This window comes from Equus przewalskii, chromosome 3 (genome assembly GCF_037783145.1).
Source record: "Equus przewalskii isolate Varuska chromosome 3, EquPr2, whole genome shotgun sequence".
Taxonomy (NCBI): domain Eukaryota; kingdom Metazoa; phylum Chordata; class Mammalia; order Perissodactyla; family Equidae; genus Equus; species Equus przewalskii.
In genome coordinates this window covers 111,615,005-111,639,648 of record NC_091833.1, presented here as the reverse complement: position 1 = coordinate 111,639,648, position 24,644 = coordinate 111,615,005, and the positions used below count along the sequence as shown (strand labels likewise).

Genomic DNA, 24,644 nt, shown 5'->3' with positions numbered 1-24,644 from the left:
GTGACTGATGTCCTTATGAGAAGACAGTAGGACATACTGAGACAGAGAGAAAAACACCATGTGAAGACAGAGGCAGAGATTGGAGTAATGCAGCTATAAGCCAATGATCACCAAGGATGGTCAGGAGCCAACAGAAATGGAAAGAGGCAAGAAAGGGTCGCCTCCTAGAGCATCTGGAGGGACTACAGCCCTGCCGACAGCTTGATTTGGACTTCGGACCTCCAGAACCATGGGAGAATAAATTTCTGTTGCTTTAAGCCACGCAGTTTGTGCTAATTTGTTATAGCAGCCACAGGAAACTAACACATCTCCATCTATTGCTTCTGTATCTATTTTGCATTTTCCCTTCCAACCAGAACACAAGTCCTTCAGATGGCAAGAGTCTGGTTCTTTCTCTTTGGATTTCCCCCAGCATAGTCCTTTGATATGGAGACATTTATTGTATATTTGCTGCAATAAAAGCATTGATGTATAGCTGATAATTAGCTTTAATTTGAAATAACTTCACAACAAACTGGAAATTTATAACAAACACAGAAGGAGTATGAATGGAAGAAATGAATCATTTTATGCTATTTACCTCCTACTATTGTTTCTGCCTCATGGTAGATCCCGTCTCTCATTAACTTCAAATTCTCACTCAATTATTTGGGTCAATTCATATCCTTTAGAAACAGTTTGCATCTCTCGTCAACCCATTTAAGCTTCATCTGAAGGAGTGAACTGATTAAAAAAGCGGAGTGAGATAAAAATAATTTTGAAACTGCAAGTAAACAGAACATTATTAAAAATAACTTGGATAATAGATTTAGGAGAGTGTAATTTTATTTTAATTTACACGTGGAGTGCTAATTGTTCAATTATTAGAACACACAAAAGGAAAGATAGTGTGGATCTTCAGTAACAAATGTCTTATGTAGCATATTTCTGTGAATTTCTCAGGGACAGGTGCTGTGAACCAGACCCTTATTTTATTGAATTTTTACTTTGACCATTTGTTTAAAAAACATCTCTCTGTTACTAGGAGGAAAGAAGCTTTTTGAGATAAAATAGCATACAATGAAAAGGAAATTGTTCTTATCATATAATATGTTATTAATTTAAGATGAGGAACGAGGGATAAAATTATCAAAGCAACTGGAATATGAAAACTGAAAAAAAAGAGATTACGTTCATTTCGCCTGCTGTGTACGTTGTGGGTATTATGTACATGATCACATATAGAAACAATTAAAGAACTGGAGGGAAACATACCTGAGTTGCAGTAGAAACTTTAAGGTCTCAAGTTAAATGTCTTGCATGGAACATTCAGATTGCAAATGTTGTTTCTGAATTATCACAATTCCATGCTGGTGGGCTTGGATTAATGAGGACTGACTGCGTATATAAAATGGGGAAGTAATATATGGACAGTATTTCCTTGTTCTTTTCCTAATAAGTCATTCCCAGATGGTAAGTTACACCCCAGAGACTGAAGTTTTCAAGTTGTGTTAATTTTTTCCATCTTCCTTCCTGCTGATCGATATTGCTACCAAAAGCTGCTTTCTGCGATGAATACAATTTAGCTAACGAGGAAGTAGGCAGCACTTCTGTTTGAATTATGGAGCGTGTGCTGAGAAAGAGGCTTCTCCATATGTCACTTTCATCAGAGCGAGTGAAAGGAGGATTCATATTATTATTTTATTTCAGCCTGAATGGCTTAAGTAGCCAGCTTTCTAGATTTGGTGGCTCTTTGTGTGGGTGGGTAAATAATCTTTGTAAGTGGACAATTTCTGCCAATAAAATGTTGCCAGCCAGTGGCAGTCGGGAAATCAGGGTCCTGGTTCAGACTCTGTCCTTATTTTCTTGGATGACCTTGGGCCAGGTGTTTGATCCTTACAGGTGACGAAGCTTCTCTCTTGACCAAACACTAGCCAGACTCCTCTGAGCCCTCTTCTTGACTAGGCCTCAGCTTTGGCCTGGAAAGCCTTGCACAGACACTAACATAGTTTCTAACAGCTCAAGGCCACATCCCTAAGATGACCCCAGCCCTCCTCAAAGTGGCTGCCTGAGAAAACTCAAGGCTTCCAAAAGAATTGACTGTGCGTTCCACCCAACACCTCAAGATGGGGCCTCTGTCTCCCAGACTCTGTGGGAAGGAAGGAGCAAACCCAGATGGGTTCACATGAACCAACTCCCCCCCTTCCCGATTTTTCTACTTCTTTACTTCTGTGACTTTATCGATCCCCTGCTCACGTGCCTCCCTGCATCCTCATTCTTCCTTTAAAATGTCTGTCATCTCTGTGCGGGTCCAAGTTGGGTTCAGTCCACACTGGACTCTTTTGCAAGTGGTATATTACTGATTAAAATCTGTCCTTGCCACTTTAACCAGTGTCTGACTTTGTTTGTCTTTGTCAGAGACCACCATTTCCTTATAACGGAAGAAGTAGATAAGAACCAAAGTCCCCGTCAGCTCTGGTATCTCCTGATTCAATATGTTACTTTCCAGGGTTCTCTGAGGAAAGTATCGGTCAGCTGTGTGTGGAATTTGGCACCTTCCACCTGGTTTCTGAAGCTTCACCTACTCCCTTAGCCAAGGGAGTTTGCCCTGTCAATCTTCCTTATTGAAATAAGGATAAGGTCCTTTGCTATCACCTCACTGAATGAAATTCTTGTTAAAGATTTTGTTTTTTTCCTTTTTCTCCCCAAAGCCCCCTGGTACATAGTTGTATATTCTTAGTTGTGGGTCCTTCTAGTTGTGGCATGTGGGACGCTGCCTCAGCGTGGTTGGATGAGCGGTGCCATGTCCGCGCCCAGGATTCGAACCAATGAAACACTGGGCTGCCTGCAGCAGAGTGTGCAAACTTAACCACTCGGCCACAGAGCCAGCCTCATTAAATTCTTGCACTGCCACAATTTCTCCAGGCCTTAGGAGGTAGCTCAGGTTTCCTTAAACAACATCAGCCTGAAATTTGAAAAAAAAAAAACCCTGCCAAAACCAGCAAACCACAAAACTTGTTTAATTTGACAACATTCTCTGTTGGTGAGGTTGTGGGGAACATTTTGGTAGAAATCCAAGATGGGACAACACCTATGGATATGGCATTATTGATTACAAGTGCATGCAGATTTATTCTCTGACCTGGAATTCATACTTTGCTAGGTAAATATTCCAAGATAAGTTGACAAAGACTAAAAGAAGTATGCGCACAGTTGTACATGACAGCATAACTGGACGTAGCTCGGGAGAGGAGTTGCCACCCTGGCACGGGAATTGACCCTGCGTGGCAGAAGGGCTCAGAGCTGCAGTTATGCAAGAGGGGCTGGAAGAATCTTGAGGAAATTTGCTGATTGACTTGTGATCACAAATGGACAAGGGCAGCTCTGACCCCCCCAGGAATGAGGGTTGGGTCACGTCTCCAGGGAAGCCACCACGGCCTGCTGAATGGATATCCAGGAGACAGACAATGAGCACCAGCTATAGCCCTAAGCCCAACTGCGCTGATGGAGGCTTCAGTTAGTCCTACTAAGGTCCACTTTCTAAGGTTCACTGCAGAAAGAGAGGCTGGCAGGACCGTGGAGGAGCTGTTGCTGGAGTGTGTATGGTGAACTGTATCTGAACAGAGAACAGTGTGGGTTGTGGTGGCCTGGGACTGCGTCACTCAACTCTGCCTGGCTTCCTCTGTCCTTCTACTTCTTTGCACACAAGCAAAGAGGTCCCTTGACTTTCAAACCTGGCTTCCAGTTAATTGCCTGTTACTCACTTCCGCCCTTCTCTATCATCTTGTAGGGCATCAATGGTGCTTAGCAACAGCCATCTCTTACGGACTGAATTGTGTTCCCCCCAAATTCGTATGTTGTAGCCTTTACACTCAGTGTGACTGTATTCGAAGAAAGGACACTGAAGACATAATTAGGGTTAAATGAGGTCACAAGTGTGGGGCCCTGACCTAATAGGACTGGGGTCCTTATAGGCAGAGGAAAAGATAGCAGAAGTGCTCTCACACAGAGGAAAGGCCATGTGAAGACCCAGCGAGAAGGCGGCCACCTCCAAGCCCAGGAGAGAGGTCTCACCAGAAACAAGCCTGCTGGCACCTTCATCTTGGGCTTCTAGCCTCCAGATCTGTGAGAATATAAACTTCGGTTTTTTTTTTTTTAAAGATTTAATTTTTTTCCTTTTTCTCCCCAAAGCCCCCCAGTACATAGTTGTATATTCTTTGTTGTGGGTCCTTCTAGTTGTGGCATGTGGGACGCTGCCTCAGTGTGGTTTGATGAGCAGTGCCATGTCCGCGCCCAGGATTCGAACCAACGAAACACTGGGCCGCCTGCAGCAGAGCGCGTGAACCTAACCACTTGGCCACGGGGCCAGCCCCTAAACTTCGGTTTTTTTAAACCCCCCAGTCTGTGGTATTCTGTTATGGCGGCCCTAGCAAACAAATATACTATCTAATTCCTGCATCTTTGTAGCTACTATTTTCTCCAGAAATCTCAAATGCCTGATCTCTCCCTGCAACGTGTTGCCTTCAGTCAAAGTATCCTCGTAATTCACCTCCAGTAAACGTTATAACAATTGGGACACCATCTTCTGCCAAAGCTCTCTGTGTTCCACTCACTACCAGGGATGGGGTCCTCCTCCAGCCAGGTGATGGGCCATCCATCTCCAAATCTCCTCTCGTTGCTCACTTTATTCTACCTCTCCCTGTGCCAATAGTTGCAAGATAGGTTTTCAGGAAGTATGTGCTTAGGTAGAGTTTGGCAGCAAGATTCTTTTTAGGCATCATCACCTGTGAAGGGAGGTGGTCAGGAGCAGGATTGGTTGGAAGAAGAAGTGAACTGTGACGCACGCCTGACAAAGTCTCGGAAAACATTGCGGGGGTGTGGTGCCTTCTAGACCCAGTACTGTCCATCAGAAGATCCTGTGTTGGGCCAAAATGGCTAGGTCTTCATACCCCCATCTTGCTCAGTCTCCCTAAGCAGGCCGCTCCGGGCAGGGCGTGACCTCAGCTCGGACAGCACCCTGAGGGGCTGACAGCTAGACGCTGTCTGCTGACCGCATCCCTACGGCTGCAGCAAATCCTTCCTTGCTGGGGGACACGGGGGGACACCAGTGTCTCATTTTTATGTGCACCCAAACAAAAACCTGCAGCAAAAGTCATTCTTGACGGTGGGATGTTTAAAATCATCCCCTTTAAGATGAGAAGAAAGAAGTCCAAGCATCTCCACTTTACCTGTTCTATTTGGCATGGTATTAAAGTTCCCTGCTAGTGTAGTATGGTTAGGAAGAAAGAAAGAAAAGAAACAAGGATTGTAGAAGAAGAAACACAGCTGTCATTATTTGCAGATGATTTCTCTGTGGATACAATATTGTGTCAAGTTGTATGTTCCAACACAGCCCACCAATGCCATCTCATATACTGCTTAGAGTGTGGTTGACACTCTTGCTGTGGAGAGCTGGTGTCTGGACTCCTTGTCCTTGAATCTGGGAGGGAATCTGTGACTTTCCCAGACCAATGGAATCCAACAGAAGTAATGCTACGGCTTGCTGTGTCTCAGGACACTTGCTTTTGGAATCCAGCCACCATGTTGGGAGGAAGCCCAGGACATGTGGAGAGGCCACATGTGGGTGTTCCAGCTGACAGCCTCAGCTAAGGTCTCAGGCAATAGTTAGCATCAATTCCTGGAAAGTTCTGGAAAGCGTCAATTGCTGGAAAGGATTCAGATAATTCCAGCCCCTAGTTGTCCAGCTGAGGACATTACAGAGCACTGACATCCTTCTCCACTGTACCCTGTCTGAATTCCTGACCCACAGAAAGCATGAGCAATAATAAATGACTATTATTGCTTTAAGCCGCTATATTTTGGGATAACTTACTATGTACCAATAGATTACTACAAATATTAAAAGAAACTATAGAAAGAATAATACAATTAATGAGAATTTAGCATGGCTGCTGTATACAAAATCAATACAAAAATCAATTATATTTCTATATACTAACAACAAACAGCAATCATATTTAAAAATTTACAATAGAATAAGAAACAATTACAGAACTCTTTTCAAAATATACTAAAGAAGTGCTAAAACAATGGAGATATGTCTTATGCTTATGGATTCACAGAGTTGATATTGTGTAGATGTCCTATGCCAAATCAACCAAAATCACAATTACTTTGTCATGTAGTGAGCTGATTCTAGAAAATTATATGGGAATTGCAAAGTCTAAGACTAGTCATATCCACCCTCTCCCTTCCAGAAGGATAAAGTGAGTACTTGCTTTACCAGACTGCAGTAGGACTTAAGGACACTGAGTTATTGGTGCAAGGACTGACATACAAGCAAATAGAACACAACAGAAAGTTCAGATGCCAAACCCACATAGATAGCAAAGCTCTAAATATGGAAGACACGGTAGCATAGACCAGTGGTGAACTGATGGATATTTTGCTGAATGTCCTAGAGCTAACCTAGTAAACATATTGAACAAAAAATGCAATTAAATTCCCCTACACAGAAACCAATTCTGGGTGGGTTAAGACTTATATGTGAAAGGTGAAAAATAGAAGATTTTAGGAAGAAGAGAAAAATTTCTTCATAAACTTGGAGTAGGAAAGCTTTATTTCCTTAAAACTAGTCTAAAAGAATGCCCTCACCCCCCAACTAAGATTGGTCAATGGGACCATGTTAAAATGAAGAATTTCTATTCCTCAAAAGAATTTTTACAGGTTACAGATGAAATTATATGAACCTTTGAATTGCTTCCAAATAGTCAAGTGATGTCAGAGGAGGGGCAAGGGGGTATGTTTGGCTCAAATATGGCCATGAGATGGTGATTGCTGTAGTTGGGCAATGTTCATGACAACAAAAACTGGAAAGAACTCAAATGCCCATAAACAGTGGAATGGACAAAAACCCCACAAAACCATGGTATGTTCACACAGTATAACTATACAGCAGTGAAAATGAACTAAGTGCCATTCATCTCTGTGGCTGGTTCTCATCTGGAGAAGAACCACATCCTAAAGAATCTATTCACGGTCATTCAAAAACAGGCACAACTAAGTGACATTTGTTGAAGGATCCACACGTGGATGGGAAAACATTAAGGAGGGAATGATTATCACAACATTTTGTGTAGAGATGATCTCAAGGGAGTTGGCGGAGGTGATGAGGCATAGTGGCTTCTAAATAACTTAAAAAATTCTATTTCTTAATCCAGATGCTAGTTACATATGTATTTACTTCATTTTTCAATGTTATATTGTGTGTGTATATACACATATGTTTTATGCACTTTTCTGCCTATAAACTATAAGTCATAGTAGAAACAAAAAATGTCAAAAAAGATGTAGCCATTATGACAAATCTTGAGAATAATGCCTGGTATTTCAAATATAGTGTTTCTAATTTAAATTTGTGAATTAGCTATCTTTATTTGGACCTGCTTTAAACTTAAAGTACCGCTATTGTTCTCTGCTTCATTTATTAGCCTGCATATGTTTTGACCTTTCTCTTTGTATGAGGCACCTTCCTAAGTGTCCGGGACACAAAGATAAATAAGACTAATACGTTGCTCTCCAGGAGCTGCATTTCAGTGTATGGGTGGTTTCCTGTGCGTTAAAGGGGATAGCTGAGCCTGAGAGCCTAGAGCCGTGGCTCGCAAACTTGAACACACAGCAGAACCTCCTGGAGAGCTTGGCAACACACAGCTTCCTGTCCCCACTCCCAGAGTTCCTGATTTAGTAGACCTGGAGTGGGGCCTGGGAATTTGCCTTTTTAACCATTCCCAGGTGATTCAGATGCTGCTGATCCAGAAGAAACTACTTTGAGAATTACTCATTTATAATATTTTTATGATCTTAAACGTCTTCCTCAATTTTAATGACTCTTCTATCCTCAGATAATTTTTTTCCATGTTTAAAAATGTAAACAAAGGCACACAAAGAAAAAAATTAATCAACCTGTTCATATATAAAGTTTAAAATATAACGTTTCCTAACTTTTCATATAACTTGTTTGTCTCTTCTTTTTGTCAGATCTCATACTTTCTTGAAAAAAATTAAAGCTAAAGAGATATGCAGGGGAAAGGTGACATATTCCTGTCTAAACTGGGCATTAGAAAAGGGGAAGGACAGGGTGTTTGAAGGCAATGGCATTCAGCAGAGGAAGAGAGGCCAGACTCCTGGTGAGCGCCGTGGAATGACTTGCCCAGAGTCAGCTGGAGGGAGCCAGGACTTAAGAGACCATTGAGAAACAACTCAGAATTGAGGACTCACCTCCTTGGAGATTGTGGTTGTTAAAAATGTGGATAGATTTGAGAGAGAAAGAAGAGAAAGATCAGCATAAAATGCTCAAAAGAAATATCTGAATATTTTCTTAAACAATTGTGGTTTATTTGTCTCCCAGACAAGAGGTCCAGAGGCAGCCAGTCCAGGGCTGGGGAAGACATTGGATGATGCTGTCAAGGGGTCAGGATCTTCTACTCTTGTGGTGCCATCTTCAGCTGGTGGTTCTCCTCATGGCCCCTGGAGAGCTGCCGCCCCTTTGGACATTACATCTGCATTCCAGAAGGAAGAAGAAAACAGGGCAATGCGTGAAAGGGCACACCGGCTGACTTTCCCTTTCTGCCATGTGAGTGAAAGCTCTCCTGGAAGCTGCAACCAGAATTTTCCTACTGGCATCTCACTGACCGAAACGATGCTCCATAACGACCTCAGGCTGGAAGGCGGGTAGGGAGACGATGGCATTGGATATAGGGCTGATCAACCACAGTGTCTGCCACACCAGAAGAGACCATCTTAGTTTCAGTCTTCCAAGACGTCAGCCTACATGTTTTCTGGGATATGTAACTCATCTCAGGGGAAGGTTTCTCTTGACAGAGTTTAATTTGGCACCAAGCATATCCCGCAGCAGGCCGGGGAAACTAGCTCCTCTCTTGCAGACTCATTCTTTCTTTGATTTCTGGTATGGTAATTAAGAGTGCTTTCTCTGGAGCCAGACTCGTGGGCTTGAATCCCAGCTCCTCCTCTTATTAGCTGTGTGACTGAGCAAGTTACTTGCTCTCAGCATCTGAATTTCCTCGTCTGTAAAGAATGGATTAAAAGTGGTTCTCACCTTATCAGAGTGTTGTGAGAAGTAAATGGGCTAATCCGTGTAAAAGAGAGCAGTGCCCAGCCCACAGCAAGCACGCCGTAAACGTTGGCAATTATTCTTCAAAGTTTAGGAATTTACACGGTATCAACCCCTATCACCAGGTTTGGCTGAAATGCCTTTCATTTCCTTGCGACGTATTCAAAGCTTCTTATTTTCCATTTTCCCTTTGAGTGTCTTGTTTCTGAAACGCCAGAGCTCTGCTGAGTTTGAGCTTCTCAAGTGACACGGTTGCATTTCTCTCTTAAGCAGGCCTTCCCGGTCCTGACAATAAGTTTGTTGCCATGACTGTTTCCGTATTTCCTCTGAGGTCTGGGAAATCTGCTTCCTGGGAAAGGTGGTTGCTTAGAGCTACACCTGTTTCAGCTGGAATTCAACACCCTCAGTGGATTCCTGAACGCAAGCGACTGATCCTCAGAGGCACGTGCTCCCAGGGCCCCAAGAGCTCCAATACCTCTGCCCTGTACTTCTCAAGAAGCAGTCTGCCCCCAGCTTTTAAATGTTTCTTGCTTCAAATAGCATCTCTATTTGCTCAGTTTCCCTTTTCTCTTCTGATCCTCCTTCGGGGGGACTCCCTGGGTTGCTAACCTTTTACTGTTCCTCTTCAGTAGGCCAGTTTCATTCTCCAGCACTGTCTGTTGGATCCATGTACCTTCCTTCCTTTTACTCTTCCGCTGCTTTCTGGCCCAGGTGCTCATTTCACTGATATTCTCCTCTAGATAATCTCTTATGGGGTTCCCGTAGTGAGAGAGAGGAAATCAACACATCCTGGGCCTGCAAAAAGCAGACATCCAGAGTTGGGCAATCCCAAACAGAAAATGTTCAACCTGGAGACCAGTATCTACCCCAGCTCTGGTCTTGTTCTATTATTTTCCTGGCTGGTTCCCTCTTAACATATTTCAACTCTGCTGTGCTCGCCTGTATCCCTCTAATTCCATAAACTCATCAATCCTATTCCCTCAGGCACAAAGAGCACTCCATGCCCATGTTATAATAACTGGGCCCTTAAAACATGCCCAGTGATTCCTAATCAAGCTGAAAAGAATTTACCCTCTCTCACTATACTCCACCAGGAGGTGATGCTAGTGTATGGAATTTAAGCCCCTCCCTCCAGCAAACATCAGTCCTCCAGGTTTTCGAGTTAAACTACTTGGAAAAAAAGTCATCATTTTCCTTTCAGGTAAACACAGCAAGTGCTCCTGGGGTTGATTATGCTGTGATCTTTTGTATTAAAATATCATTGTAACAATTCAAGTAAGTGTTTGGTTAGTTGCCAGTCACCCTACGTAACAGAAAATCTATTTAATGTATATAAAAAAGCAGACTTTATATAAGAACAAAACGTTCCTGGTATGTTCAAATCACTTGTCATAAATTACAGAGGACATTTTAGTGCAGTTTTATTCCACTTAACACTGAGTTCTCAGATTGAAATATTCAGGAGGGCAGCAAATTTACGCGTCGGCATCCTTTTTGGTTTTTAGGAAAAAAAATTGCATTTACAAGGAAAAAGATAGATATGCACATAAACGTTGCCAGTGAATTTCTCAGAAAGTTACCACAATCATATTTACTTTTTGAAACAATCTTGAAACCCAGAGAAGAGAAGATACGTTGCAAAAACATTATATTGTTTCTATTTTTAAGTAAGGACTTCCACTGTGGGAAGAAATGAAATAATCTAGTTAAAGATTAAAAAATAATGAAATCAATTTAAATAATATATGACACTTCAAATGCTTATGATTAAGATTTCCAAGTACACATCCCGTCTTCTGGTATGGCCGACCATGTACACTCCCAGTTGTTCACAATATTTTCTAGGCATTCTTCCTCCCCCCGCCAATAGAAGATAAGCTGCTCAAGGTCAAGTACCAAATCGAATTTATCTTTATATTTCCAAAAGTATAACTATATCAATATCTCTCAAAGACTCAGTATTTTTTTAAAACAGACTAAATTGACGAGACCGTGTGTTAAATTCTTTGAAATTCAGCATTCCCTTTTAAGAAAAAATCCAGCTGTTGAGCTTGCTGGTCTAGAGAGGGGGTTAGGAGGAGAAAAAAATGTAGACTAATAATTTACAGCAAAATTAAAAAGAATATGAATGCATATTATTACTCTCTGAGCTCATCAATACTTAATTTATATAAAAGAAATACATAATTAATTCATGCCGATTTTATATGAAAGTAAAATATGTTTTCTGACTGAGAAAATCAAACAAATTTCTTCATTACATATCTTAGTTTTATGAAATGTACCACAAAAACTCCTTACTGAATATACTTTTATACTTTATTTTCATAAATTGCTTCACCGTATTTTTTGACCTTAGTCCTCTGAAATACTTATAAGCAGATACAATGCGATTTAACTGCATTCTAAGATTTATTTTTTCTCTCCAAACAGAAGGAGGGAAAATAATTACTCATATGGAATACTTAGAATAATAGCTTCACTCATTTATTTATTCAACGAATATTGATCAGGTGTCAGGCAGAGATACAATAACTGGGACACATCAGTGAGCACAACAGATTGAAATCCTTCATTCTCAAGTTTATTGTCTAGTGTTGGTTACATAGCCCTCCAGCCAAATCAGTAAATTGTATAGTCTATTAAAAGGTAATAAATACTATGTAAAAAATAAATCAGAGAAGGAAGATGACGAGTACTGAGTATTGGAATGAGAGGGGGTGTTTGCAATTTTAAATAGGAGGGTCACAAAGGCTTTTCTGAGAAGGTGACATTTGAACAAACACTCAAAGAAAGTGAAGGGGGGAAGACATAGGGACCCAGAATCCTTTTGTAGTGACTAGAATGGTAAATGACTTGCTAAAAGAATAGCATTCATAGCTTAGGTTTGCAATAAAAGGTGTACTAGGAAGCCCATGTGTAAATGTAGCTCTGACACTAGGGGGTTGTAAGACCTCCTCAAGGTCCCTTTCTCTCTCTAGTTCTCACTTCCTTCATCTGTCAAATAATGGGGTTGAGCTTCATTAGTTCTCAGCCAACGGTACTGTCACCCCCTTTGGGGGAACATGGAAGTGTTAGAGAGTGTTTCTGTTCTCGCAGTGATTCGGGGATACATCTGACAGTGGGTGAGACCCAGGGAAAGTAAACCTTTTGTAATGCACAAGAAAGTCCAGGAGAGAGAGACTTGTCCTGCTGAAAAAATATATATATATGGAGCTTCTGTTGGGAACGCAGGGCTAAGCGATCAGGAAGTTCCTATCTGGAGCTGGTGGTGAACATCAATTATGTGTTAAGTGGAAAACACTTACTTCCCGTGCCCAAGGTTCCAGGTGGCAGAACCTCCATGACAGTAACATCCGGCTCTTTCCCCTCCCTCAGTCTTTCTTCTGCTTTTCTGGTGCATCCATGGCTTACCTCTTTGTGCCTTCTTACTCTATGTATTAGTTTCCTATGGCCGTGTAACAAATTACCACAAACTTAATGACTGAAAACAACACCCATTTATTAGCTCACAGTTCTGAAGTTCAGAAGTCTGACATGGTGTTGCTGGCCTCTGCCCAGGTTATCACAAGACTGAAATCAAGGTGTTGACCAGGCTCAGGTCTCGTCTGCAGGCTCTGGGAAAATATCTGCTTCCAAGCTCATTAATTTTTTTGTTGTTGTTGGCAGAATTCAGTTCCTGGTGACTGTAGGACTGAGGTTTCCCTATTTCATACCGGCTGTCCACCAGGGGGCAGCCTCAGCTCTTAGAGCCCACCCGCCTTCCTTGCTACAGGTTCCCTCCATCTTCAAGCCAGCGGCAGCTTATCAAATCCTTTTCATGCCTTAAGTCTCTGATTTCCCTGTCTCTAACTTCTAAACCAGTCTTAAAGGGCTCATGAGATTAAGTCAGGCCCATCTGGATAATCTTTCCATCATAATATGGTCAACTGATTTTGGACCTGAATTATATTTCCAAAATTTCGTAAAGCAACACTTAGATTAGTGTTGACTAAATAACTGGGAGAAGGTATGTATTCACCAGGGTCCAGGAATTTTGGGAGTTATTTTAGAATTCTGTCTACCACATATCTGAAGCAAATTTGCTGTCCCATACATTCTCTGCTCCTCTATTCGGTAAATTTTATAGGGGTGGGCTGCCTTTTAAGGGTTCTGCAGTTTCCAAGCCCTTCTTCTAATTGAGAAAGTGAGCGTATTTCTTGGGTATAGTATTAGCTCATGTGACCTTCATTTTTATTTTTATTTTTTTTTGGTGAGGAAGATTGGCCCTGAGCTAACATCCATTGCAATCCTCCTCTTTTTGTTTGAGGAAGATTGACCCTGAGCTAACCTCTGTTGCCAATCTTTCTCTTTTTTGCTTGAAGAATATTGGCACTGAGCTAATGTCTGTGCCAATCTTCCTCTGTCTCGTATGTGGGATGCAGCCATAGCATGGCTTGATGAGTGGTGTGCAGGTCCACGTCCAGGATCTGAACCCACAAACCCTGGGCCACTGAAGCAGAACACACAAACTTAACCACTACTCCATTGGGCCGGCCTGCATATGGCCTTCATTTTTAAGCCAAGTTCTCCAATTTAGCTTTAATCAGCAATAAAGCTTACATAATCTCTGTCTGATTCCTTCCTCTATCTTTTAATTACTTCTGAACACAAATAGGAAAGAGACAGTATTTATTAACTATCTATAACTATTGAAATATAGTGTTATTATTTAGATGTTACCTGCAATAACTGTTTAAGAAACACTTTATTGTTAACTGGTCAAATCCAAGAGAGATTAATAAAACATCAAAATAAAATAGCTCTTATTGATCTCTAGTTTATTATATACTTCAAAATTTATTTAAAAATTATGCAAGTAATATAAGAATATGTTCTTATTATAAAACATCAAGTAGAGATTAAGCTAAAGAATTCCTTTACATCCCTCTCCCAATGTTTCTCCAAGAACAAACCATCGTATTGAGGTACTTTCCCTCTATTCCCATTTTATTGAGAGTTTTTATCATAAAAGGATGTTGGATTTTGTCAAATACTTTCTCTGCATCTATTGAGGTAATCTTGTGATTTTTCTTCTTCATTGTGTTAATGTGGTGTATCACATTGATTCATTTGTGGATGTTGAACCCTCCCTTCATCCCCGGAATAAATCCCGACAGCCAATTTAATTTTCTATACTGAATCCTAGCATTAAGCAAACTTTCCTTCCAGAATCTCTGGATTGGGGCAGCCTTCCCTCCTTGATCTCTCAACTTCGGGACCAGAGAATGCCAAGCAGGTGCAAAGCAGAGTGTCTCCTGATTCTGAGCTGTCTACTGTCAAGAGACAGGGGGGAGGAAGAAGCCAAGTTAACGCAGTCTTCCTCAGTTTTCTTTTCCAACCTCCCCAATTGTATCAATCATATTAATCCTTTGTCCTACAGGAATAAATGATTGAGAGGTAGAGAGAGGTGTGTTATGCTAAGGAGGCTTTCCCCACAAGAAAAGAAACATCATAAGTAGGGAAAAGTATTCCCTTACAATAGGCATATGAGAGTACTCATTTCTCCACAACTTGCCAACAATAGACATGATCTTGACAGTTTTTTCCCCATAGTGTGAGCTGAAATATCATATATATTTATTATATAATCATTATTTATCATATTTACTATTATATATACACTTTTATTTTTATTTGCATATTATTGCAAAGTTAGATATGTATTTTTATGTGCTAATTCCTTTTGTTTTTCCTTTTGTATGAATTGAAATTTTATACCCTTTCCCCACTTTTCTTTAGGATTATTTTGTATCTTTCTTTTTGGTTTGCAGGAGTTCTTATAGCCTCTAAGCGAATTCTGTATTATATAAGTTGAAAACATTTTTTTCCCAGATAAGTATTTGACTTTCACTTTTCAAATCACCCCTTAATGTTAACATTTTTATCTTAAATGATCAGAACTTCCATTTATGGATTTTGCATCTTGTGTTTTAATGAGGAAAGCCTTTCCTATTCCAAGATTAAAAAGGCATTCCTTTATTTGTGTTACATTTTCATAGTATTTTTATGGCTAAGTTCTTACTTCATCTGTAATTAGTTTTTTAGTGATATGGCAGAAACAAATTTATTATTATTTGCTAAACATTTATCTAATTTTCACAAAACCATTTTTTGGCTATTTTACAGTTTTCCCACTCACTTGAACATATAATCTTTACTATGTGATAAATTCTGGACTTCTGCTGGAGAAGGCCATCGAGAGGACATGACTGCCGATCAACCCTCAAGCTGGACCTGGGCAATCCTCACCCTCCTCTGTCCTTGGAATGTATGTTCTGCCCACTGTTCCCCCATGGGAGCCATTTTCAAGGATGCAGCTTTGAGAGAGCAATGTGTTGTTGAGATCATCTGGAAGGTGTGTGTGACTGAACCCCGTTAAAGCCTCTATGTAAACTTTTAAGATTCTGGCTGGCGGGTGTGGAGATCGATTCATCTTGCAGCCGCCCAAGACAAGTCTCATATGTCAATTCCCTTGCTCATTAAACCTGCCACCTTCCAGTCTGGAGTGGCTGCCTCTTTCTGTGGTCTCTCCTTGCCTTCCATGTACGGGGGGGCCAGTTTCAGATTTCACCAAGGGAACTCCTGATGTTACAAACCAGCAACTTCCTATTCTGTTCTGTGGCTCTTTTTGCCTAATCCTGAACTAATAACACATTATTAACTAATGTATTATAATTAATTTGTTAATTAATAGCACATTGATAGGATAATACAGTCCATCCCCATTCAGTTTTTTCTTTTGGTCATAGTGTTGTCACAGATATGGATTTAGATTTTCTGTAGACAATCCCATATTCTGGGTTTGTGTGGTTGCTTCCTGGTGTCATTTAACAGATTTTTATATCTTCTTCCTATTTCCTATCCATAGACGTTAGTGCTATGGGCTTGATTAGACTCAAGTTCCATGTTTGGGGCAAGAACATTTCATTAACGTGCTTCATATTGTATCACTGCAGGAGGGAAGTTGCCTTGTCTCATTATTATTGATGCTAAAATTGATCAATGGGTTCAGATGGCACAGCTCAATCTCACCAATATAATATCTTAATAATAATAAAATAAGGTAAGCTTTTACTAATTGTTCATGCATTGACAGTCATTGCCTGAGCCAATGATTTTAATCGGAATTTTAAATAGGGATTTTCTGCGTCTGTGCTTTCTTCCATATTTATGAGCTGGAATTCTTCTGTAAATAAGAAATTTTCCTTATCATCTAGGGCTATTTGGTTTTCGTGACATATAGTTTATACAGGAAATACAAGATAGATGCTTAATTCTTTTCCTTTAATTGCCAGTTTTCATGGAAAGAAGTCGGTGGGTCCAATTGTCCAGTTATTCCCACTGGTGTCTAATGGGTCCTCTCTCTTTCTCTCTCTCAATCTCCTCTCCTACTTCTCCTCTCTTTTGTTATGAATCCAATAGTTTTTAAATATTAAATAAATTTCAATCAACTGAGTTTATTATTCTTTTTGATGTTCACGTTGCCCTATCTTTGGCCAATGGGACCCCTTTCACGCCTGCTCCAGCACTTTTGGACAAGACCTTGAATTACTGTCTTTAATGGCTCTCTTTCTTTCTGACACAGTAGAGTATCTCAGTCTTAATTTTTTTTTGCTAAGACATAGGCAGAGGGCTTTTAACATTATTACCACCCTCTTTCATACTTTAAACTTTTGTCATTTGAAAACTTTTAAATCTACTTTAAATGATTAAAGTTAGAATTTACGTAATTAAAATGTACCCACTTACAGGAGTTTTGACAAATGCATTCACCCGTGATGTGACCACCGCAATCTACACAGAATATATTTCTATCACCACAAAATATTTTCTGCCTGTTTCCAATCAATGCCCACTAGTACTCTCAGCCCTGGGTAACCACAGATCTGCTTCTTATCACTATAGATTGGATTTTAGTTTTACCTTTCATCAAATTTCATCAGATTAAAATGATATAAAATCTACTTTTCTGCATCTGGCATCTTTCTCTTTGAATAACGTTCTTGTGATCCATCTCTGTTGTTTCATGTAGCAGTGGTTCATTCTTTTCACTGCCAAGTGGTATTCCGTTGTGTGGATATATAAGAATCTGTTCATCCTTTTATTTGTTGATGGACATTTGGGTTGTTTCCGGTTTTGGGCTATTATAAATGAAGCTGCTATGAGTATTCATTCACAAGTTTTTGTGTCGAAAAATATTACAATTTTCCTTAGTAAATAACAGGGAATAGAGTTACTGAGCCATATGAGAAGTATAGATTTAACTTTATAAGAACCCACAGAGCCATTTTCCAAAGTAGTTATACCATTTAACCTTCCTACCAGCAATGTGTGAGCATCTCAGTTACTCTACATCCTTGACAGCCACTGTTTTAGTTTACATTCCTCTTATGACTAATGATGTTGAGCATACTTTCAAGTGCTTATTGGCCATTTGCATACTTTCTTTTGTGAAGTGTTTGTTTAAGTCTTTTGTCCATATTTTAAGCTTTGGGTTTGTCTTTTTATTGAGTTGTATACGTTTTTATATATTTAGATATAAGTCCCTTGATAGATATATGTATTGCAAACATTATCTCTCTGTCTGGGGCTTCCTCTGAATTTTCTTAAAAGTATATTTTGATGAGCAAGAGTTTTTACGTTTGATGCAGTTTGCTTTTACATGTCCTGTCTGTGGAATATTTGTCTACTCTAAGGTCACAAAGATGTTCTGTGCGTGCGTGTGTGAGGAAGATTGGCCCTGAGCTAATATCTGTTGCCAATCTTCCTCTTTTTGCCTGTGGAAGATTGTCCCTAAGCTGACATCTGTGCCAACCTTCCCCTGTTTTGTTTTTTTCTTGTATGTGGGGTTCTGCCACAGCACGGCTTGACGAGCAGTATGTGGGTCCACAGCTGGGATCTGAACCTGCGAAGCCTGGGCCGCCAAAGCAGAGCACACAAACTTAACTACTACGCCACTGGGCTGGCCGCTGATGTTCTGTATTTTTGAAGGGATTTTACAGTTCTAACTTTGGTCTATTATTCATTTTGAGTTTATTTTTGCATATGAAATGTGACAGGAGTCATGATGAACTTTTCTCTATAAAAAGACAATTTCCTATTGGTGACATAACAAATCACCACAAACATAATTGCTTCAAAAAGCACAAATTTGTTGTCTTAGAATTCTAGAGGTAGAAAGTCCAAAATGGGTTTTACTAAAGCTAAAATCAAGGTGTCAGCAGGGCTGCCCGCCTCCTGGAGGCTCGAGGGAAGAATGTGCTTACCTGTCTTTTACAGCCTTCAGAGGCTGCCAGCGTTCCTCTGCTTGTAGCCCCAGATCACTCCAACCTCTGCTTCCACCGTCACATCTCCTTCTCTGACTCTGTGTCTCCTGCCTTCCTCTTATAAAGACACCTCTGATTACAGTGGGTCCACCTGGCTAATCCTGGATAATCTCTTCATCTCAAAATCCTTAATTAATCACATCTCTAGAGTCCCTTTCCACCATGTAAGGCGACAGATTCATAGGTTCTGGGCATTAGGACATGGACATCTTTGAAGGGCAAAGCCATTATTCTGTCAACCACATTTGTGGTTCAGGTGAAATGTAAAATGAATTCTTGAAAACGACTTTTGAGAAATTGAAGCTGCATGGCATTCCCTCCACTTCATTGATCTGCTTGTATGAGAAGTTTGCAGGCACAGACACGTAAAGGGTCCAATGGGCTTTGGTGCATTAACCCATTTAATTCTACCCAGCAGAAATAGTTTTCATTTTAGAGATGAAAAAGATTCCCATAAGCTTATTTAACAACTGGCGGCCTGAGTGTGCCAGCTGGTGTGAATGCTCACCCACTCTTTCTCACACACTGATTTTATTTTGTTCTTAAAGAGTTTAAATACTTTTGATTTAAAAACAAAGAACTGTATCCTGAGGATAATGCCAGAACTCCTTTTTGAGCAACTAAAGCATTTTCATTAGCCATCTGTCACCAGCAGTCAATGGACATGGAGAAATGAAGCATTATCTTGTTGGGCTAAATGCGCATGATCCTTGTTTTCACAGGGATCTCAAATTGTAACAAATGCTCTGCTATAGCTGACTCCTTTTAAGATGTCATGTGAACATCCATGGAGTGCATAAAATCCATTTGCATGTTTTGCTCAATTGATATCTTATTAAATATGATTTGGCATACAGTCATAAAGTAATATGAGATTCCCATAATAAAAACAAAGTATTCTGTATGCTAACTTGGCCTAAAATACACAAGCTCCCCAAAGGATTTTGATGCCAAGCTATTAGAGGGAAATATATATTAAATTAAAATATGACATTGCTAGTATCCTGATGTTATTTTTCCTGGCTGGTTATCAAAATAAAGTATACAATCAAATACTTATCTTCTGAATGATAGAAAAATGAAAATTATTTTGTCTAGTGGAAAACTAGTTGTTACGCAAATGTTTTTCTACATGGCCAAACATTTGGCAACACTATCTTGTTGCTTCACTTCGCCTTGTCCCAAGGTGTGTTGATTTTGTCTGCAGTGTAGAAACTGGCTCACAAACTCCGTGTCCATGTTCTAGCCCTGGGAGGGGAAAAGAAAAGGTGAGAGGCAACCATGTTTGTCTCTGAGGACTTAACTTAGACTTGCACCTGTAACTTCAGATCACATCCTATGGTCAACATTTTTTCACATGACCAGAGCAACCTGCCAAGAAAGCTGTGAAATATAGTTTCCAGATGGGCAGCCATGAGCACATCTGAAACCTAGGGGGTGCTAGATTAAGAGAGAGAGAGGAGAAAGGAAGAGAAAGAAACTATAACTACAGTGTGGTAGGCTTTGTCCTAGAGGCAAGGGCAAAATATTTTGCTTAGAGATCACAGTATAAATGGAACTAGTGGAACATATATAAAAAAATTGTTCATTCATCTCTTCCCTCTCTCCTTCCCTCCCTTTCCCCCTTCATTCCTCGCTTCTCTTCTTCCTTCCTTCCTTCTTTCCTTTATTAAGCATTACATCAGATACTGTTCTAGATACAGGGGCAGGGGCAAGAGGTGTTAAACAAGGTAGAAAAAAAAAAGAAACCCTTGCCCTCGTGTAGCTAACCATCCAGGTATCACAGCGGTCCTTAATCTTGACTGCATGTTAAGGTCACCTGGAGAAGTTTCAAAAATTGAAATGCCCAGGGCATACCCAAGTGAATTGCATGAGACTCTGGGCATGAAACCCAGCCTCCAGAATATTCAACAGCTCCCAGGTAATGCCCGCTTACAACCAAGCTGAGGACCGCTGACCTGGAGATCAGTTTGTCTTCCTGCACCAGTTCCAACCTTCCCATCTCTTCACAGTGAAGCCAGGTGATCAAAGCCTGAGATGTCACCACCTAGTTGAAATTCTATAACAGTTTTCCGCTGCTCTTTTTTTAAAAAAATCAAAATCCTTAAAATGGTAATAGATTTGGCCCTTGCCTTCATTTCCAACCTCCCGGTAGACAGCGTTCACCATGGCTCTCCACTGCCATTCTCCTGTGCTGTGCTAGGTTCCTTCGATGCTCATTCGTCCTTCAGGCTTTATATAAGGTTTTTGCCACCAGTTCCCACTCTACACCTACGTAACTCCACCCAGGTAACTCCTACTCACTCTTAGGATCTTGCATCAAATGTCACTTCCTTAGGGAAGTCTTTCCTTACCACTACCCAGACTAGACCAGTTCTCTATCACAACCTCTCATAGAACCCTGTACTTTCTTTTCACAGCAATTATGACAGTTTCAACTAGATACTTAGCTGGATAATTATTTAGTTTATATCTACTCTTGTTAATAGACTATAAAATCTCTATGAAGGCAGATATCATTTTCATTGTGCTCATTATTAAATCCCAAATACCTGAAAAGATGACTCTTGCTTTGTTTTACTTTTTTTGTTTCTTGAGTGAATGAAGCAGGCAGAAGGCTGATCTTAGAAGGCCTGATAGGGTATTTAATGAATTGAGGAATGATGTAGAAAACGTTATAATTAAGAGAGGTGGGCACTGAAGCTGAATGTGTGGCATCAAGACTGGGTGACTCAATGAATGGTCATCTCATTAAAAGAAATTGAGGTGTCAGAGAAAGTAATCTTTCCTTAACCAGCTTGTACAGTGGTTACCCCACTGGAAAATCAGGAGTTGAAATTCCACCTTATTGGAAACAAATCTATAAGATTGAGAAGAAGAGATAAACAAGAGCAGTAATTGGAACTTCAAGACAAATGCGGAATTCTAACATAAAATACCGTTGGTTCTAGCATTTCCCGGCCCTTAGGAATGATGCAAAGTCACCAAGGAGAGACTCGGGAAACCTAAACCTCTTGGTCTCCCTTTATCAGACACGTTGCACCACCCGGTTCCTCGAGCACTCCAGGTTGATGCAGGACACCTGCAAGGTAGCCTCCCCTCAAGTCCTCCGAGAAGCTTGGCTAGAGACCCCCACCCCTACCCCAGTCTTTGATGTCACATGTACTTACTTGAGGTTCCTGCATTCTGCAGACAGAAGCACAGAGAGGAGAAATAAAGACACAGATACTCACCTCTTGCTTTCTTCCTGTCTTTCTCTTTTTTTTTTCTTCCCATAGTACTTGTATTAATTTCCTAGGGCTTCCCTAAAAAGTACCACAAACCGCATCGCTTAAAACAGCAGAAATGTATTGTCTCACAGTTCTGGAAGCAAAAAGCCCAATATCAAGGTGTTAGCAGGGCCATGCTCCCTCTGAAATCTGTAGGCAAGAATCCTTCCTTGCCTCTTCTAGCTTCTGGTCTTGGTTGGAAAACCTTGGTGCTCCTTGGCTTGGCAGATACATCACTCCAATCTCTGCCTCCATCGTCACATGGTGGTGTGCCTGTATCTGTGTTTTTCTGTGTCTTCACACAGCATTCGTCTGTGTTTCTGAGTCTTCACATAGCTGTCTTCTTATAAGGGCCCCAGTCACATTGCATTGGCTCACCTTAATGACCTCATTTCAATTTGATTCAATCTGCAGAGACTATTTCAAAATGAAGTCATGTTCACATACCATTACTGGAGGGGAGGACTTCAGCATATCTTTTGGGGGGACACAATTCAACCATTAACAGTCCTCACATCATATCCGTTTATCATGAAATGGCTGACTTCCTGTCTTTGCTGCTGTGGGTGGAAGGATCTCTCTTTTACATTGCAGGAGAACTCTATTGACAGTGGTCCTTTAGACATGCTTGTTCACAGGCCAAAGGAGGAGAAATAAAGATTTGGAAAACTTGCTCTCAAGACCATTGCCTGGCTTGCAGGACCTTTGTCCTAGTGCCCAATCCTGTTTTTGCTTGACAAAAGCCCTATATCACCTTGCTCCATCTCTTTGCATTCTGTCTGGGACAAATTCTCATTTTTTGCCTCCAGGCAAATGCAAGTTAGCAAGAACAAAGGCCATATATGAAGAGAGACAAAAGAATAAAAATCTCATTAATAATGTAATGGTTAATATCTAGATAAACATCTAGATAATGCTAAACTATCACTGAATAATCTCACCTCTATGCTCCTGTGACCTGGTTCAGTTTTCAAGTATCTCAATGTTAGTTTGGAATTTGGGTGCTTCTGTGAATGATAGGCTCATTTGATATAGCTTTCTTTGGGCTCCAGATCTTAAACTGTTCCCATCTAGAAGGTGGAGATTTCTGCTACATGAATACAGATATGCATAGCTTAATGGTGGGAATATGTTGTGAGAAATGCACTGTTAGACGATTTCATTGTTGTGCTAACACAATGTCTTTACACAAACCTGGATGGTATATATAGCCTACCTGTTACACACCTAGGCTATGTGGTACTGATCAGATGGGGCCAATTGTCGGATATACAGTCCATTGTTGACCAAAATGTTGTTAAGTGGCTCATGACTGTAAAGATAAACAAGAGTCTTCTTGTCTGAGACAGTCTCTCCTCATCCTTCAAAGTCCTCTCTTCCCTGCCTAGGATGCTCACTGTTGTGTTCACTGCAAACGGGCTCTCTGTTCTTAAAGGCTGAGTTCTTACAGCACCAAGGCATCCACTCTATTCGGGAAGACAAAAAAAGCGTCTCCACAGCTGCTCACATTATGTTGACCCAACAATTAATTGAACCATCAAAATATTTCACTTTTAACTTAGATGCTCTCATCTTGGTAGAAGTAGACACAGCTCAGAGGGAGAAGGGAGACTAAAAGTAAAAAGATGTGAGAAGAAGAATTGAATATCAGATAGCCTTTGACCAGGGGGAATTAAGCATTTTTAATTTTGGTGAATTTGGTGAACTTTGAATAGCATTTGCAAACAGCATAGATTATGGAAAATACTTGTTCAGTTTCATGTAGTTTGTTTTTGAAGCAGAAACACTCACAAGGAAAACAGCTCCCATATGTTCTCATTTCCAAAATTGTGGAATAATTAGTGCACTTTAACGAGTCAGTAGATCTGTCTTCCATGTGAGCATCGTATGGTACCCACGGTGAATTGATAGCTTTCAAGTGTCTTTGGCGAGGACTGACACGTGATTGGAGTTCAGGGTGTGGGAGGCACTGATGATGGGATATTATTTCTTCTTTCTTAATTAGGTGGCTGCATTTCACGTGTGCCTTGGTTTGTTTTTAGATCATAATAAACAGCTCAGTACCAAGCCCCTCCATAAATACCTCAAAAGAACACAGTGCACGTGTCAGAAGGAAATAAATATTTACCGAATTAACTCACAGTCTTGCTGACGAATATAAGCCAAACTTATGTTTGTGTTTATTATTTTAACTTTTTTTTTTTCCAGTGCTGCCTAAAATGTCTGCTTTTTCCTATGGACCAATTTTATTTTAAATCAACTTCTAAACATTCTTCTCGTCAAGATTCTTATCATTGACTGTTTGGATGGTTATTTCATGAGCAAAGAAGACTGTTAAAGATGGAAATTGCCAAAGAGTTTTTGTTTAATAAAAAAACAAAACAAAAACCCCTTTGATTTGTCAGGCCCATTTGTCATTGTCTATAGGTCTGCTCTGATCCTCACCCTGATCTTGAGAGCAGGCAGGACAGGCATCCATCCTTTCCTTTATTATATGTGAGGATGTGGAAGCTGAATTAAGTTCATTCGTTCTTTAATTCTTTTTTGTTTGCTCAAACTGGCAATACATGGAGACCTTATCCCTGTCCCCATTGATCTGATAAACATAAAACAAGCAAGCCTCTAGCATTAGGTAGCATTAGGAATGTGGAAAAAAAAAGAAAAGGTGGCCCCTCTAATTTGGGAGGTCACGGAAGGCTTATCTGAGAAAGAGACATTGGAAATGAGAATAGGAAGGGAAAGAAGTGAATAGGTGAGTTGGCAGGTAAAGAGGGTCTGGAGGAGAGGAGAGACCATCAAACGCAGGGGACAAGCATGACCAAAGGCCTAGGAGACAAGAAAGAGTCCCCTGTTTGAGGAGATCTTATGAACAAATTCTGGCTAGAAATGAGTGAGAGG

The 24,644-nt window shown here is 40.5% G+C and overlaps 1 long non-coding RNA gene across 2 annotated transcripts in view; it reads left to right on the top strand.

The window, feature by feature from the left end:
• The window catches only part of LOC139082381 (uncharacterized), an 84,656-nt gene that overhangs the window by 36,616 nt on the left and 23,396 nt on the right, over nt 1-24,644 (top strand). The window contains exon 3 of one of the 2 annotated variants that reach the window (XR_011538310.1): nt 15,278-15,506. This is a non-coding gene — a long non-coding RNA (uncharacterized lncRNA). Of the gene's footprint in view, nt 1-15,277; nt 15,669-24,644 lie in introns of those variants that run through there. The other variant, XR_011538309.1, reaches the window with a different exon arrangement.